This window comes from Pongo abelii, chromosome 4 (assembly GCF_028885655.2).
Source record: "Pongo abelii isolate AG06213 chromosome 4, NHGRI_mPonAbe1-v2.0_pri, whole genome shotgun sequence".
In the NCBI taxonomy this organism is placed as follows: domain Eukaryota; kingdom Metazoa; phylum Chordata; class Mammalia; order Primates; family Hominidae; genus Pongo; species Pongo abelii.
Window position 1 is genome coordinate 153,098,545 of NC_071989.2, and position 17,517 is coordinate 153,116,061.

Genomic DNA, 17,517 nt, shown 5'->3' on the forward strand with positions numbered 1-17,517 from the left:
AATTTGGGGGCTATATTTTATCTTTACATGCAACAGATCATTGTACAGTGATCTCACTTCATCAAGCATGCATGTTATCAGGGTCTGTGGAAAGAAAATGTATAAAATGCTTCTAACTTGATGAAAAGATGAGAACAGTTCTGGTTTTTATTTTGCCCTGAGCTTTTCACTGACTTCTCTTTATTAGATTTCTCCCCTGATGTCAAAAGTTTGATGTTTTCCTCCTTGTTTATTTCTCTTCTCAGAGATGACTTTGATACTGATATGTGATTTGATTCCATTAGCTGGAGTTTCCCTGGGTTTTTGATTGGTGCTGTGTCTAAAGTCCTGGGGATAAGCATCAAAGACAACTGCTTTATTTTTACATGCCAGGGAGGAGAAAATCAATCTTCATCCCTTAGGGACAGAACTTCTGGTGTCAAAAGTCCTTCCATCCTTCCAGTACCTTCTTCTTATCACTGGCATCCTTTAGCAAGGTAAAGAGGCAATACAGGAGACCATTGTGTGTAAATACTATGTGATAATATTATTCACAATAATAATATGTTCTTTAAAAAATAATTATTGAGCATACCCTATATTCCAGGCTTTTGGAATGCATTAGCAAACAAAACTCTCAGTTTTAATTCTAGCTTGTAGACATGGATACAAAATAATAATAAAAACATAATAAGTAAAATTTAAAAAATATATAATGTATAACATTAAGGCCATTTAGAAAGGGGGAAAGGTAAAGCAAAGTAAAAAAATAGAAAATATGGGATAAGGGCTGGCTGTAGTATTAAATGAGCTGACCATTATAAGCATCGAGGAGGTGAGATATGAATAAAGATTTTAGGGGGTGATGAGAGAGTTGCAAGTGTAAAGCTAGAGGAATAACATTCCAGATAGGAGGACAGCCAGTGCAAAGACTCTGAGGCAGCCATACGCCCAGCAAGTTTGGGATTTTCAAAGTGGCCAGGGTAGCAGAAACCAAGAGAGAAGGAGGAGGCCAGAAAAAGATGAGGCTGCAGAGAGAGCCCAGAGCTAGATTGCACAGGCTTTGTAGGCCATTGTAAGGACTTTGGTCTTCATTTTGATTAAAATAAGGTTTTGTGCAGACAGGAATATTATTCTATTCTTTATTTTTTAAATAAATCATTCTGAGATTAGACTGTAGGATAGCAAAGGTAGAAACAGGAAAATCTATTATTAGATTATTATAGAAATCCAAGAGATGGTTCAGATCAGGTGATAGCAATGAATATGGTGAAGAGATCAAGTTCTTCACAATTTCCTGACATATCTGATGTGAAGTGTGCCAAACAGTGTGATTATCAATGGAGATGGGAAAGGCTGTGAGTAGAGCACTTTTGGGAGAAAGATCTGGAGTTCCCCAAATGCATTTATGTATTCATTCATCCATTCATTTTCACTCATTCAATAACTATTTATTAAGTGCCTAATATGTGCCAAGCATTCTCTTACTAGTTTTCACAAAAAAGTAGTGAATGCAGATGAGGAACAGAGGCTCAGAGAGTTTAAGCTGTTTAGCAAAGATCATTCTGCTAGTAATCAGCAGTATTGTATTTCCAACCTGAGTCTTTCGTATTTTTACCTCACTCACTTGCCTACAGCCTATCACATGTGGCTTGAATGCATGACAGAACCAGAGAAAAATGAGAAAACGATACTACTTTATTTATATGTTGTTAAATACAGGTAATACTTTATTGCAAATTTAAAAACTTTTCTCTCATGTCCTAATCTTTCTGTAAGATACTGGTAACACTTCCTTTCCCCATTATTTTTTAAGGCCCTCAAAATATCCCATCAATAACTCTAGGTATAAATGACTGTGTGTTCTGCTGTTTGGAAGATATATCAGAAAGACACTCGTCAAAGCCTCCAAATATGTAGGTATTTTTGCAACAATTAAAATTTTATGAACTATAACATCAATCATTTATTCATCAAGGATATAAAACAGCAGTGAGAACCCAAGGTATGCAAAGAGTCAAGGTTTTCCATGATAAAAAAAAAAAGAAAGATAAAACAGACAATTTTTTCTTAAGTTTCAGTACTAGAAATTATATCCCTTTGGATACAAACCAGAAGATCAAAGGTGATAATCTTTCTTCTGAGAGCACCTTTCACAGTTGAGTTAGAAGCTCCTCCAGCCCTCAGGCCTTCTCACTCTCTCCTGACTCTCAGAAGGGAATGTGGCACCCCTGATGTTTCCCCTGTGCCTCTATGTCCTGGTTTAGGGCTTCATTAATGCTCCGTTTAGTTTTGATTGCCTCTCATGGAGCTGGAAACAACTCACACGTTGGAAAGAAAAAAATCTCCCTCCACCTTTATATTTTCCCCTTTTAATTTTCAATTTTAGGTAGCTATTTAATAGCTTATTTTTCTTGGACATAGCCTGCAGTTGGGATTTTGAGGCTGTTCTGGGCTTTTTAATGTTTCCATAAAGATGTCCTATTTGTGGTGTGCATAGTTGGTAGACTTTATTTTCTATTACATGTGAAAAAACTAGCACTCCCTTCATCCATCCATGATGGTACATTTGTTCCCCTATGTGCAATTTTGAATTTAATACAAAGAACAGAGCACACAGCTATGAGAAACAGAGACGTGCTTACAGCACGATTTCACTTTTCCCCTCACAGCCAGTGCCATCTGAAGAGGAAACAGGAGGCATGGAATAGAAGGTGAAGGAGGATGAGTCACTAATATGAGACAACAGAACTCATGGACACTCAGGGATGCATAGGAAAATAACAGCTGTATTCATTATGTGTTGGGATAACCCAGAGTTATAAATAAGATCTGGAGATTATTAAAAAATGGCAGGTTTGGCTAAATCATAACTGTACTTTTCTTACTCTGGAAGATAGATGCAGAAGGAGATAGAGTCTTGACACATGGATTTCTTCCATGAACAGAGGAGCAGTTCTTTTGCAACAACAAGGGCATTATCTATCTTCCCACTGATCCCCAAATGACATTTGTGTAACTGCCCAAAGGCTTCTTCCTGCCTGCTGCACAAATACCATGGCATTGCAGTAAAGAAAGAGTTTAATAGACCCCAGGCCAGCCACACCACATGGGAGACAAAGTTAGTACTCAAATCATCTCTCCTCCAAAGCTCATAGGTTTGGGGTTTTTCAAAGGCAGTTTGGGGGAAGCAATGGAGGTAGCCAGGTAATGGGTGCTTGCTGATGATTGGTTGGGGCACAGATTAAATCATGGGAGTCGAAGCTGTCCTGCTGTGTGCTAAATTGCTTCTGGGTAGTGCCACAGGAACATGGTGAGTGGGTCCAGGTGGAGCCATGAGTGTCAGACATACAGAAATCCTGAAAAGATACCTCAAAAGACAAATCTATAATAGTGGTTTTATCTGCAGGAATAACTGGAGACGTAACATATCTTATAAACTCTGAAATAATGGTTGAAAATCTTTTATGTCTACTCCTTAGCAGGACTCAGTCTCCTCCCCTCCTCCCAGCCTGCTGGCCTCCCATTAGCCTTAAAAAGTGGTTGAGTTTTGGGGGGAAGGCCAACTATTATTTAAACTATAGCCTAAATGTCTCTTAAAGTCAGCTTGGCCCCAAAGGTCAGGGATAATTAAGGGAAAGTCAAGATAGGGATGGGTGAGTTCAGCTCACTGTTATAACTTTTCTCACTGATAATTTTTGCAAAAGTGGTTATATTTGGCACTCATTCTTGCTTAACACTGTGATAGAATGCTTCTAGAAGTTTTTAGTGTCTTAAGATGGCTTATTTTCATAGTCTGAGAAACCCTAATTATTTTAAACCCTCCACTTTTGAATAAGTGATAAATAGGTAAGAATAAGTCTACAATTTTTATAATCTTCTAAGAAAAAAATTGATTGCTGAAAAACTAACTTACCTAGATATTTTAAATACTTTAAACTTTTTAAGCTTTTTGTTTTCATGCTAAAAAGTTAACACTTTAGCTTCTATCTAATTATTCAAGTAAGTTTATTAGTGTTCTATGGCTTTCATAGCCAATTACCATAACCTTAGTTCTTTAAAATAACGCAAATTTATTACGTTATAGTTCTGAAAGGCAGAATTCCAATGTGGAACTCACTGGGCTAAAAATCAAGGTATTCGCTGCATTCCTTTCTGTTGGCTCTAGGGTAGTGTATTAGTCCATTTTCACACTGCTAATAAAGACATACCCAAGACTGGGTAATTTATAAAGGAAAGAGGTTTAATTGACTCACAGTTCAGCATAGCTGGGAGGCCTCAGGAAACTTACAATCATGGCAAAAAGGGAAGCAAACACATCCTTCTTTACATGGCAGCAGAAAGGAGAAAATACCAAGCAAAAGAGAGGAAAGTCCCTTCCTTATAAAACCATCAGGTTTCATGAGAACTCACTTATTATCATGAGAACCGTAGCATGGTGGTAACAGTCCCTATGATTCAATTACCTCCTACCAGTTCCCTCCCACGACACGTGGGGGTTAAGGGAACTACAACTCAAGATGAGATTTCGGTGGAAACACAAGCAAGCTGTATCAGCTAGAGTCTGTGTTCTTGCTTTTTCCAGGTTTAAGAATCCACTGCATTCCTTTGCTCATGACCTCACCCATCTTCAAAGTCAGCAATGGCCTGCCAAATCTTTCTCACATCCCATCACTCTGACCCTGACTCTTCTGCTTCTCTCTTCCACACTCATGAACTGTTGTGATTACACTGGGTCAAAATGGATAATCCAGGAAAATCTTCCTATTTTAAGGTCAGCTGATAAATAACCTTAATCCCATCCTGAACCTGAATTCCCCCTTGCCATGAATATTACACGAATGTTTAACAATATATTCACAGGTTCTAGGGATTAGGACATGGACATATTTGGAGACCATTATTCTGCTTACCACAATAGATTGTTTTGGAGGATTGGTATCAGATAGCACCGAATTAGCCCTGTCATAAGAAACTACATGTGTTTCTACCCTGGAGCCTTGTCCTCTATTTATAACAGATATAACAGTGCTAGTTTCTGACAGCACTCTGTCATTGAGACCAGGTCCATCCTTCTTAACAGAAAGTTCTAAGCATACCTTAGCAACTGACCAAGGTTATTACATGAGATGAACCATTTTGCTACTTATGTTCAAGATTGTTTTATTTCCTGTCAATGAAATCTAATTTCTTAAAATATTTATAAGGCAAGTTGCGTAAAACTGATTTATTGCAGGAATTCTCAATGATTTTCTTAAGTCTTGCACATTTGCTATTACATTTGTTCCAAATTATTTAATATTTTAGGCTTTGTTGCACATGGTATTATTTTAGTTTAATTTTTTTTATTATACTTTAAGTTCTAGGGTACATGTGCACAACGTGCAGGTTTGTTGCATATGTATACTGTGCCATGTTGGTGTGCTGCACCCATTAACTCGTCATTTACATTAGGTATATCTCCTAATGCTATCCCTCCTCACTCCCCCCACCCCACAACAGGCCCTGGTATGTGATGTTCCCCTTCCTGTGTCCAAGTGTTCTCATTGTTCACTTCCAACCTATGAGTGAGAACATGCGGTGTTTAGTTTTTTGTCCTTGCAATAGTTTGCTGAGAATGATGGTTTCCAGCTTCATCCATGTCCCTACAAAGGACATGAATTCATCATTTTTTATGGCTGCATAGTATTCCATGGTGTATATGTGCCACATTTTTTGAATCCAGTCTATCATTGTTGGACATTTGGGTTGGTTCCAAGTCTTTGCTATTGTGAATAGTGCCACAATAAACATACATGTGCATGTGTCTTTATAGCAGCATGATTTAGAATCCTTTTGGTATATACCCAGTAATGGGATGGCTGGGTCAAAAGGTATTTCTAGTTCTAGATCCCTGAGGAATCACCACACTGACTTCCACAGTGGTTGAACTAGTTTACACCAACAGTGTAAAAGTGTCCTTATTTCTCCACATCCTCTCCAGCACCTGTTGTTTCCTGACTTTTTAATGATTGCCACTCTAACTGGTGTGAGATGGTATCTCATTGTGGTTTTGATTTGCATTTCTCTGATGGCCAGTGATGATGAGCATTTTTTCATGTGTCTTTTGGCTGCATAAATGTCTTCTTTTGAGAAGTGTCTGTTCATATCCTTTGCCCACTTTTTGATAGGGTTGTTTGTTTTTTTCTTGTAAATTTGTTTGAGTTCATTGTGGATTCTGGATATTAGCCCTTTGTCAGATGAGTAGATTGCAAATTGTTTCTTGCTAATATATAGAAATACATGTCGTTTTTGCATATTGGCCATGTATCTTCCATCTTCGATAAACTCATTGATTAATTTTAGTTTTCTTGTAGATTCCATTCAGTCTTTTACATACGCAATCATCATCTCCAAACAATCAAACAAACTCAAATTTTTCTTCTTTCTTCCTAATCTGTTCACATATTTCTTTGGACAAGACCACCAGTACAGTATTGTATCAAAGTGATTAGAATAGACATTCTTGCCTTGTTCTTGACCTAAGAAGCAAAATATTCAGTATTTTACTGTGTTTTTTTGTTTGTTTGTTTGTTTTTGAGACAGAGTCTCACTCTGTCACCCAGGCTAGAGTGCAGTGGTGTGATCTTGGCTCACTGCCAGCTCCGCCTCCCAGGTTCATGCCATTCTCCTGCCTTAGCCTCCTGAGTAGCTGGGACTACAGGCACCCGCCACCATGCCTGGCTAATTTTTTGTATTTTTAGTAGAGATGGGGTTTCACCATGTTAGCCAGGATGGTCTCGATCTCCTGACCTCGTGATCCGCCTGCCTCGGCCTCTCAAGTATTTTACTGTTATATATCATGCCAGATTTCAAGATTATTTTAACTGCTAATTATCAGGCAAGGAAGTTTTCTTTGACTTGTAATTTGCTGAGAGTGTTTATCATGAATGAATATTGAATTTTGTCAAATGTTTTATATATGCATTTATATTATTATATGAATTTTCTCCCTTATTCTTTACTGTGAATTACACGGATTGATTTTTAAATGTTGAAACAAAGTTGCATTTATGAGAAAAACATCATTTGATTGTTGTAGATTTGACTTACTGAATTTTAAAAAAAAACTGACCTTTCTTCTTTATTTTCTCACAGCATGTATTAGTCTATTTTCACACTGCTGATATAAACATACCCATGACTGGGCAATTTACAAAAGAAATAGGTTTAATGGACTTAAATTTCCACATAGGAAGGCCTGGGAAAGCCTCACAATTGTGGCAGAAGACAAGGAGGAGCAAGTCATGCCTTATGTAGATGGCAGCAGGCAAAGAGAGAGAGCTTGTGCAGGGAAACTCCCCCTTTTAAAACTATCAGATCTCATGAGACTTATTCACTATCATGAGAATAGCAGTGGGGAGACCTGCCCCCATGATTCATTTACCTCCCACCAGGTCCCTCCCACAACATGTGGGAAATCAAGGTGAGATTTGGGTGGGGACACAGCCAAACGATGTCACTGCATATATTGTTTTATCACTGTCTTTGTCTTCCATCAATTTGACCATGATGTATATTCAGATGTAAGGTTATTTGTATTTATTTTTCTTCAGTTTCACTAAGCTTCTTGCATCTATGAGTTGATGTATTTTGTCAGCTTTAGAAAGTCCTTTGTCCTTATCTATACAAATATTTGCCTGTCTCTTCTTTCTTCTTCCGGGACTCTTAATACTTATGTATTAGACCAACTGTTATTGTCAAGTGAACAGCTGATTTTTTACTCCCTCTCATATTTTCACTCTTTCCCTTTGAATACTTTCTCTTGAGTAATTTTCAAGTTATTTTTTTCTTGCTATGTTTAGTCTGCTATTAAGCCCACCAAATGAATTATTCATTTCTGCTATCCAATTTTTCACTTTGAGCATTTATTTTTGGTTCTTTTAATAATTATCATGTTCTTTTTTTCTTTGAAAGACTTGTACCTTTCTGGAATTTATTTAAATTTATTTTCACTTGCTATTGAGGATGGCTAAAATTTCCTTTGCTCTTGAGAAAAAAAAAATACTACCCATGTTTATGTCTACGTCTTTCTCCTTTTTTGATGATTCTTTATTTACTCAAGTATTTATTAGGCACTCACTAGGTAAAAGTCAGATACTGTAAACCAAAAATAAAATTCTAAGCCCCCCAACTGACTAAATGGACCCTTCTTCTTGGCCAAGGGGATCCCAAAGAAAACCTGAAAAACTAATTCATGACGGGACAGGAAGGGAGGTCAGATATGCCTCTTTATACCCTCCTCCCTTTGGCTTGGAAGCACAACTGACCAGCATTAACCTTCAAAAATAGAGATCATAACACTGACAAAAAAGACTCTTTGTAGCAATAAGATAACAAATTCCAAATTGATTCTCGTATAGCATCACATGACAGAAAATAGGCCTTAAAGGAAATCAAAATATTTCACCCCAAAATATATTTCTTTGATATATTTTGTAATGTCCCTGAAATGTCATTTCTTGTGAGGAAAATTTACATTCTATTGAGAATCCCTTTCTCTTTCCAAGTCTTTTCTTCATCCAGGAAAGATTAAACCAAGAGTCTGACCACTTTTATATCTGAAAAGAAACAGCTTCCATCTACTCTCTCTGAAGCCTGTTACTCAGAGACATCATCTACATTGCAAGAACCTTGGCTTCCATAGCTCCCCTTGTCTTAACTAAAGCATTTTTCTCTGCTGACTTCAACTCCTCAGGCAAAGCTAAACTCTTTCATCCAACTGCCGGTCAGAGAATCTTTGAAACTGCCTATGTGGCCTGTGGACCACCACCCTCTTCCACATCCTCTGCTTTGAAATGTCCCACCTTTTGGGACTGAACCAATGTATGTCTTATATGTACCAATTTATGTCTTTGTCTGTAACTTCTTTCTCCCTGAAGTGTATAAAACCAATCTGTAACCCAACCACCTTGGGCACACATTCTTAGGGCTTCCAGAGGCTGTGTCACAGGCCATGGTCATTCATATAAATCTTTTCAAATACTTTACAAAGTTTGACTTTTTTCATTAACAATACAAAAAAAAGGAGAACATGTAGTCTCTTCCCTCATGAAGACTGTAGACTAAAAAAATGTACTCAGAGCAACTGTAACAAAAGAAGTATAGGTTACTATGGGAATATATAATGAGGATTATTCTTCTAATTTTAGCTTAAAGGACAAATGAGGTTACTCATCTCCAAGCTCTTGTCAGAGTTGTAGGAAGCACATTGATAGTCATTTCACCATAGCCCTTCAATATCCCATTATTAAACTGACAAGGTAGTAAAACATGGTGCAAAATCTTTGTTGGAATGAGTAAAATGTTTGTTCTCCACTAAGAATAGGCATGGGTGGAAAAAATAAATAAAATTAAGGGTTTAGCATAGATTCACAGATATTTGGATTTATAACTGGAAAAGAAGAGACTATGCCATTTAAAACAAATTTCTCCTTATCCTTCAAATTACAGCTCATAGTTCACCTCCTCTCTGTAAAATTGTCTGAGTTCCTTTCCCATCCCTTTCTACTCCCAGAGAAAATTGGCTGCTACTTCATGTTTGATTTCCAAGCTCTTTATTCATACTTCCATTATAGTACCTTATCATTGCCTATTGATTGTTTGACAGATTTGGCCTCTCTACTTAGCAGTTTTCTCCCAGAGGCAAAGGATCTTCTCTTTGTATTCCTATTTCCCAGCCTAATTGAATTGAAATGAAAACTACTTCCATTGTCTATTTTCATTTTAACAATGGCCATATAATACCTTTTTCTGTTTATTTGCTTAATTCAATATTTCTGTAAACCCTATCTTATGAAAATACATAATGTGTCTTGTTAGTGCCCTAATAATTTCATTGATTCATTAATCTTATAAACACGGGTTAAGTCCTGAGCTAGATTCTTAATGTGTCAAGACAAACATCGTTCTTTTCCATCTTTTTTCTTTATGTCTAGGGCCTGTTGAGCTTTCATGGAGGTAATTTTCAATCAATATACAACTATTGAAAACCTACTGTGCCAGGAAACATGCCAGGCATTGATGAAATAATTGTGAGCAAATTCAAAGAGCATTTCTGCCCTCTTAAAGGTCCCATCTAGCATCAGAGAATATATATTAATTAAATAGGTGTATGTAAAATTGCAATTCTGATGACTACAATGAAGAATAGGTACAGCACTATTTGACCTTATGGAATTCTAAAGAGATCAACTATTTCTGTAGGAAAAATCATCGTAAAATGCAGAATATGTCTGAAATTTATCAAAAATAGTTAACATTTATTTATTAATAACTGATTAATTTAAATGAATGGTATCTTCTGTCTTTGCATGGCATTATTTCTCCTCTCTTGCTTTGTCTTAATAGTTTTCCTTAACCATCTGTCAAAAAGAGCATAAAGGAAGTAATCCAGAATTTCTTAGGAAAATAAAATGAAAATTAAATTATTTTTAAAATAAGATTCTAAATATTTTAGTCTTTAAGTTGATTTAACATAAGTTCTGGTGATCAGTGTCTCTTACTCACTGAGGGGAAAGTTTGGTAAGAGAACTTGTATTTGGCTTTATAATATATGCACACATGCACACACACGTGCATGTGCACACAAACAAGAAAGTGACTTACAAAAATTTGTTTTTATTTTCTAGTGAAATCCCTGGCACAGCTTTTAACAGCCTGAGACACCCAGGTAAGCCACTTAACCTGTTTTAGTTTTACGTGCTTCAAAGATTAGCAAAATTTTACCTACTTCATAGGATAATTATAAGAATTAAAATAGAAAGCCTGGTACTAGGATTAAATAATATAGTAAGCACACTGTATTCTTTTTTTTTTTTTTTTTTTTGAGATGGAGTCTCACTCTGTCACCCAGGCTGGAGTGCAATGGTGTGATCTCGGCTCACTGCAACCTCCGCCTACCAGGGTTCAAGTGATTCTCCTGCCTCAGCCTCCAAAGTAGCTGGGATTACAGGCACGTACCACTACACCTAGCTAATTTTTTGTATCTTTAGTAGAGACGGGGTTTCACCAGGTTGGCCAGACTGGTCTCAAACTCCTGACTTCCTGAGCCACTCGCCTTGGCCTCCCAAAGTGCTGGGATTACAGGCATGAGCCACCACACCCGGCCAGCACACTCTATTCTATTTCTCCCATTGATTACAACTAAAAATCCTAGAAGAAATATATAAAGCAAAGATGACTCTGAAAAAATAAACAACAGCAGGCCAACTAAAAAGAGAAAAGCAAAAACTTGTGGAATGGGCCATGTGGCAGTGAATTTTTTGGTTACTTGTAATCTCTACTCTCTTTGCTTATATGGTTTCTGATGAGTTGTCTGCTATAATTCTTATCTTTGTTCCCCTGTAGGTAAGGTGTTTTTCCCCTGTATGGCTTTCTTCAAGATTGTCTCTTTGATTTTAGTTTTCTGCAATTGAAATATGATACACCTACATGGTTTTTATAGTTTTGGATTTGTTAGTGTTTTGTTGTGGGGAGTTATATTTATCCTACTTCTATTCTCTGAGCTTCCTGAGTCTGTGGTTTTGCATCTGTCATTAATTTTGGAATGCTCTCAGACATTATTACTTCAAATATTTATTCTTCTCAGTTCCATTTTTCTTCTTTTTCTGGTGTCCCAATTATGGTTAATGCTTTACTTTTTGCAATTGTCCCACATTACCTGGATGCTCTGTTCTTTAAAAAAATAATAATTGTTTTATTTCGTTTGCATTTCAGTTTTGAAAGTTTCTATTGACCTATCTTCAAGTTCACTGATTCTTTCCTCAGATGTGTCAAGTCTACTGACAAGCCCTTTGAAGGCATTCTTATTTTCTGTTCCTGTGTTTTTGATTCTTAGCATCTCCTTTTGGTTATTTCTAACCGTTTTATAGTTTTCATTTCTCTACCGACATTACCCAACTGACTTTGCCTGTAGTCTCCTTTTCACATTAAAGTCTTCAACATATTAATCATAGTTATTTTAAATGCTTTGTTTGTAACTCCAATATCCATGTCTCATCTGAGTCAGGTTCTGATGCTTGCTCTGTCTCTTAAGACTGTTTCTTTTTTTTTTTTTTTTAATTTGTCCTTTGGTTTGCCTTCTAATTGAGAGGTAAAGTTAGACACATGTTACTCCATAAATGGTAATGAGTAAATAGATTTTTAGAGAAAGGATTTTAATCAATATGGCTAGGATCTTGGCTGTGTTTAACTCTTTTTAGATATAGGTACCAGAGCCTTCAATTCCTCTATTCCTTAATTTTTAGAGGCTCTCCCTTCTAGTCTTTGAGGATTTCTCTAGCACTGCTCTGCAGGGAGAGACTCTTGCAGCTCTTTCAGCTCTAATTCATTGTTATTATACTGTTCGGTATGGTTAGAGTGTGTGGAAAAAGATCTTATAATCTTATTAAATGCTGATGTTTCCATGGACCTGTATCACAGAGATGTGACCTTCACAAGTGCTCCCATCCCTACTCCAGGAGTAGACCTATTTCTCCTCTCTCCTTTCCTCCGACTGCATCATCATTAATCTGTTGTCTTGAAGCCCCATTGACTATGGATATTTTCTGTTTTCAGCTGAGGCTGGAAGTCTGTAGCGTGCTAGAGTGGGGTGACATTCAGAATTACCTGCTAGAGAATTCCTTACACTGGAGACAGCTCTTTGTTATAAGGAAGAGTCTGGGAGGGCTTCAAGAAGGCTTCTTCTCCTGCTGCCACAGTCCTTCTCAGATCACTTCAGGAGAGGTTGGTGGGGTTCCAGGAAATAAAACTTTATGAAAAGTGGAGGAGCTCCTTATGACTGTGGATCCCAGGACTTTGACTCTTATGTTAGTTTCCACTTCACTCCTAGAAATTCATCAAAATGCCTAGTAAAGTACATGGTTTTAGCAGTTTATAGTGGTAGATGACTTCACCAGGTAAGCAAATCTAAAGCACTGTATCTTTCGGGATGTACCAGTCTCTCCAGATTTTAAGGTGATGGCTTGTCCCATGACCTTAGTTTTCTGATGGGTTCAATAAAAGTCACTGCTTTTTGGTTTGTAAGGATTTTTCTTGTTTTGAGGGTGGTAATGACAACTTACAAGCTCTTTATATATCAGAGGTAAAACTCAAAGCCTCCCAGTTATTCTTTATTTTCATGTGTCTTAAATTCTAGGATACTCTGAATCCTGGAACTACACACAAAATGTAAACAAAAAACTACCCACTACCTAAAAATAAACACTTACTTTATGGCCAGGGAATCAAAAAAAATGGGGTATATGTGGGACACAGCTTCTTTAACTATCACAGACTGACCTGAGGCAAGACCCATAATGAATCTGCATCTCTGTAGTGGTAGCACTGGCATTGGCAGCAATGGTAGCAAAACCCCTGTAGGCTTTTTAATCTTTCTGCTTTGCCCAGAGGCAGTTACAATAATGGGAAATGCACAATAATGCATGGAGTATAAAAGCTCAGCCTTCTAGCTAGGGCAGAAGAAAAGTGACTGCTGAAGAAGATGGTGCTAGATAAACAATCTTTTAAATTCGTACATAAAGTTGATATGTTGTTCATTCATGTAACTGACTGTGATCAACATAGCAAATGCTATGCTAAAATATATTTTAAAATAACTAAATAATTGAAACAGATGTTCCATGTATATGAATTGAAAGACAGTATTGTTAACATGTCAGCACTACCTAAAGCAATGTACAAATCAATGCAACCTCTATCAAAATTCCAATAGCTTTTTTTTTGGCAAAAATGGAAAGTTGTCTCTCAAATTCAAATTCATTTGTAATTACAAGAGGCTTCAAATAGGCTACAACAATCTTGAAAAAGAAGAACAAAATTGAAGGACTTACAATTCCTGATTTCAAAACTTACCACAAAGCTACAGTAACCAAGACAGATACTGACACAAGGATAGACACATTGATGCATAAAATAGATTTGAGGGTCCAGAAATAAATTCATATCTTTTGAGGAACTGATTTTTGATAAAGGAGCCAAGACCATGCAATGGAGAAAGGATAATTTCTTCAACAAAAGATGTTGAAATGAAAGGATATTCACATGCAAAAGAATAAACTTAGACTCCTACCTCACACCATGTGCAAAAATTAACTCAAAATGATTGTTGTCTCATATAACAGCTAATGCCATGAAACTCTTAGAAGAAAATATAGAGAAAAATCTTCATGGCTTTGGATTTGATAATGGATTTTAAAGACATCAAAAACACAAGCAACAAGAGAAAAAATAGATGAATTTGACTACATCAAAGTTAAAAATTTGTATATCAAAGGATTATCAAGCAAGTGAAGACAGCCTTCCAAATGAGAAAAGTATTTGCACATCATATCTCTGATAGAGTTCTAGTATTTAGAATATAAAATAACTCACAATTCAACAACAAAAAGATAAACAATTCATTTAAAAAAATGAGCAAAGGAATTTAATAGGCATTGCTCCAAAGAAGATATACAAATGGTGAACAAGCACATGAAAAGATGTTCAAAATCTTTAGTCATCAGGGAAGTATAAATCAAAATCACAATGAGATTTCACTTCACCTACATTAGAAGGACTACAATCAAAACACACAAAAATAAGTGTTGGCAAAGATACAGAGATACTGAAACACTTATGTATTACTGGTGATAATGTAAAGTGGTTCCACCAATGTGTAAAACAGTTTGGCAGTTCCCAAAAAGTTAAGCATAGGATTACCATATGGCTCAGGGATTCCATTCCTAGCTATGTATCCAAAATAATTAAAAGCAATTACTGACATAAGTACATGTGCATGCATGTTTTTAGTAACAATATTCACTATAAATAAAAGGTAAAAAAACAGCCCAAATGTTTATCACTGGATGAATGGATAAACACATTGTGGTATATGAAAACAATGGAATTATTCAACCATAAAAAGGAATAAAGTACTGATGCATGCTGCGATATAGATAAACTTGCAACACAGTATGCTAAATAAAAGAAGCTGAACACAAGAGGTCACATATTGTATGATTACAATTATAAGAAATATAGAGAATAGATAGATTTATAGTGATAGAATGCAGATTGATGCTTGCCAAGTCCTAGAGGGAGATGGGAATGGGAAGAAATTGCTTAATGAGTAAAAATTTTACTTTGAAATGGTAGAAATGTTTTGGAACTAGATATATGTGATGGTTGCACATCATTGTGAATATAACAAGTTTCACTCAATTTTATACTCTAAAATCATAAATTTTAATTTTGATATTATTAAATTATTAAAAGAAAAAATTGATTATAGACTTAGATGTAAAACCTAAAACTTTAAAATCATTAACGGAAGTCTTGGTGACCTTGGATTAAGCAAAGAGTTCTTAGATATAATATAAAAATCATTGTCTATGAGATAAAAATTAACGAATTGAATTTAATCAAATTTAAATCATTTTATCTGCAAAAGACAATGCTTAAAGGATGAAAAGACAAGTTACAGATTGTGAGAAGCTATTTCCACATCATATATTTAACCAAATCTTGTAAGCACACTGTAGAAAAAATTAAACAACAATTTTTTAAAAAGGGATCCAAAAGTGTGAGCAGTCATTTCACAAAAGAAAATTATCATGGCAAATTAGCACATGAAACATGTTCAATATTATTAAGGAAATGCAAACAAATATCACAATGAGTTACCACTAGATACCTATTAAACTGTCTAAAATATACAACAATAATAATAGCTATAAAAAGGGGACAATATCACGTTTTGACTCGGAAGTAGAGTAACTGGAAATCTTATGAAGTGCTGGTGGAAATGCCAAATAGTACGCCCACACTGGAAAATAGTTTGGCGGGTTCTTATATAAAGTTACACATATACTTACCATAAAATCTAGCAATCCCACTTCTAGAGAAATGAAAACACATGCTTATGCAAAAACATGTTTATGGCATCATTATTCCTAATCTCTAAAAACTGAAAACAACTTCCTTCAATTGGATATTACTTAGAAATTGGAAATAAACAAGTAATACAAGCAACAATGTGGATACGTCTTTAATGAATTTTGCTGAATGAAAAAAAAAAAACCCAAAAAACTCCAAAAACCCCAACAGTCTCAAAATGCTGTATATTGATTTCATTTATATGACATTCTAAATAAAGCAAATCTATTGCATGGAGAAAAGACTGGCAATTGCCAGAGGTGAAGAGTGAAAGGAGGGTTTGTCAGGAAAATGCCAACCCAAGGGAATGTTTTGCAGAGATAGGCTTGCTCTGAATCTTGCTTGAGGGATTGGTTACATGAGTCTCTGCATGTGCTACATCAAGTAGAATAGTACACTACCTAAAAGAGAAGTGTATTGTATGTAAATTTAAAATAATTAAAAATAATTAAATGAGAAGATGCCTGTAAAATTGACTTGTAAACCACAGAAAAGTATGTATAACATTTTAGTAATAGCTGAGTTGTCATGTGGGTTGGAGATACACATTTTTTCTTCGAGGTTTTTAGTAAAAAGTTCTTGTTTTGAGACGAATACCATCCAATCTCCTCTCTTTTTCTAGTAAGAGTGCCATGATTTTAACGTAGGTATTGATCCCATCTCTAGTTGGCTTGTATTCTTCTGGGACACCATCACAGATTGGTTCTGAATGGCTGAAGCCCATCTGCCCATGCTTTCCATCTGAGATGGATATATGGCTCTTTTCAGGCCAGGGATACCCAAAGATATGTTTGTTCATGGTTTATGAATAACAATTCTAACAATAAAGCTTGTTTTTACTCTCTACGTCATTGGAGCACTTTACTCTCTCTTCCTCTGGATAGTGAATATGCGGATGTGAGATCCAAAATGTATATAAGCATCTTTCTACCACAGAAAAGCCAGTCAGATGAGAAAGTGAAAAAATTGAGGAGAGAGCTGCTAAATTATTTGCAGAGAAATGAGATAGGAACCTATTCAATCTGATCCTTAATCTCTCACCTTACCTCTGGATTATCCAGCTAAATGGGTCAATGCATTTCCTTTATTATTAAAACCAGTATGAGTTTGTTTTCTGCTCTTTTCAAACAATAAGATACCAATTGGTACAGAGAAAATCGTCTTCAGGTAGTTCTACTTTTTGTGTATACATAGGACCTACCAAACATTTAAGATCAAAACAGGATATATAATATTTTCGAATCTATTAATAGAATTACTTAGCCTGGTAGGTACAATGTGTGAGTTTAAAATGACATTTAAGAAAGACTACAAAATGACATGGTCAAAAACTAAGGCAGGTTATTGGCCTAAGTACACCTTGTGATAATTTGTTAAATTTTGTAAGATAAAATAACCTCAATTGAATGACTGACCAGGGTTACCAATTGTATCTATGCTTGACCCTTCTATGGGGTTTATCATCAGGAGTTTTATAGATGAAGTTTCCTGGTGTTTGACCTTCCTAAATCCAACCAAATTCTCCTCACTCATCTAAGAAGAGGTTGGATATTTTGAGTGTGGTGACTGGAAGGCTAACACTAA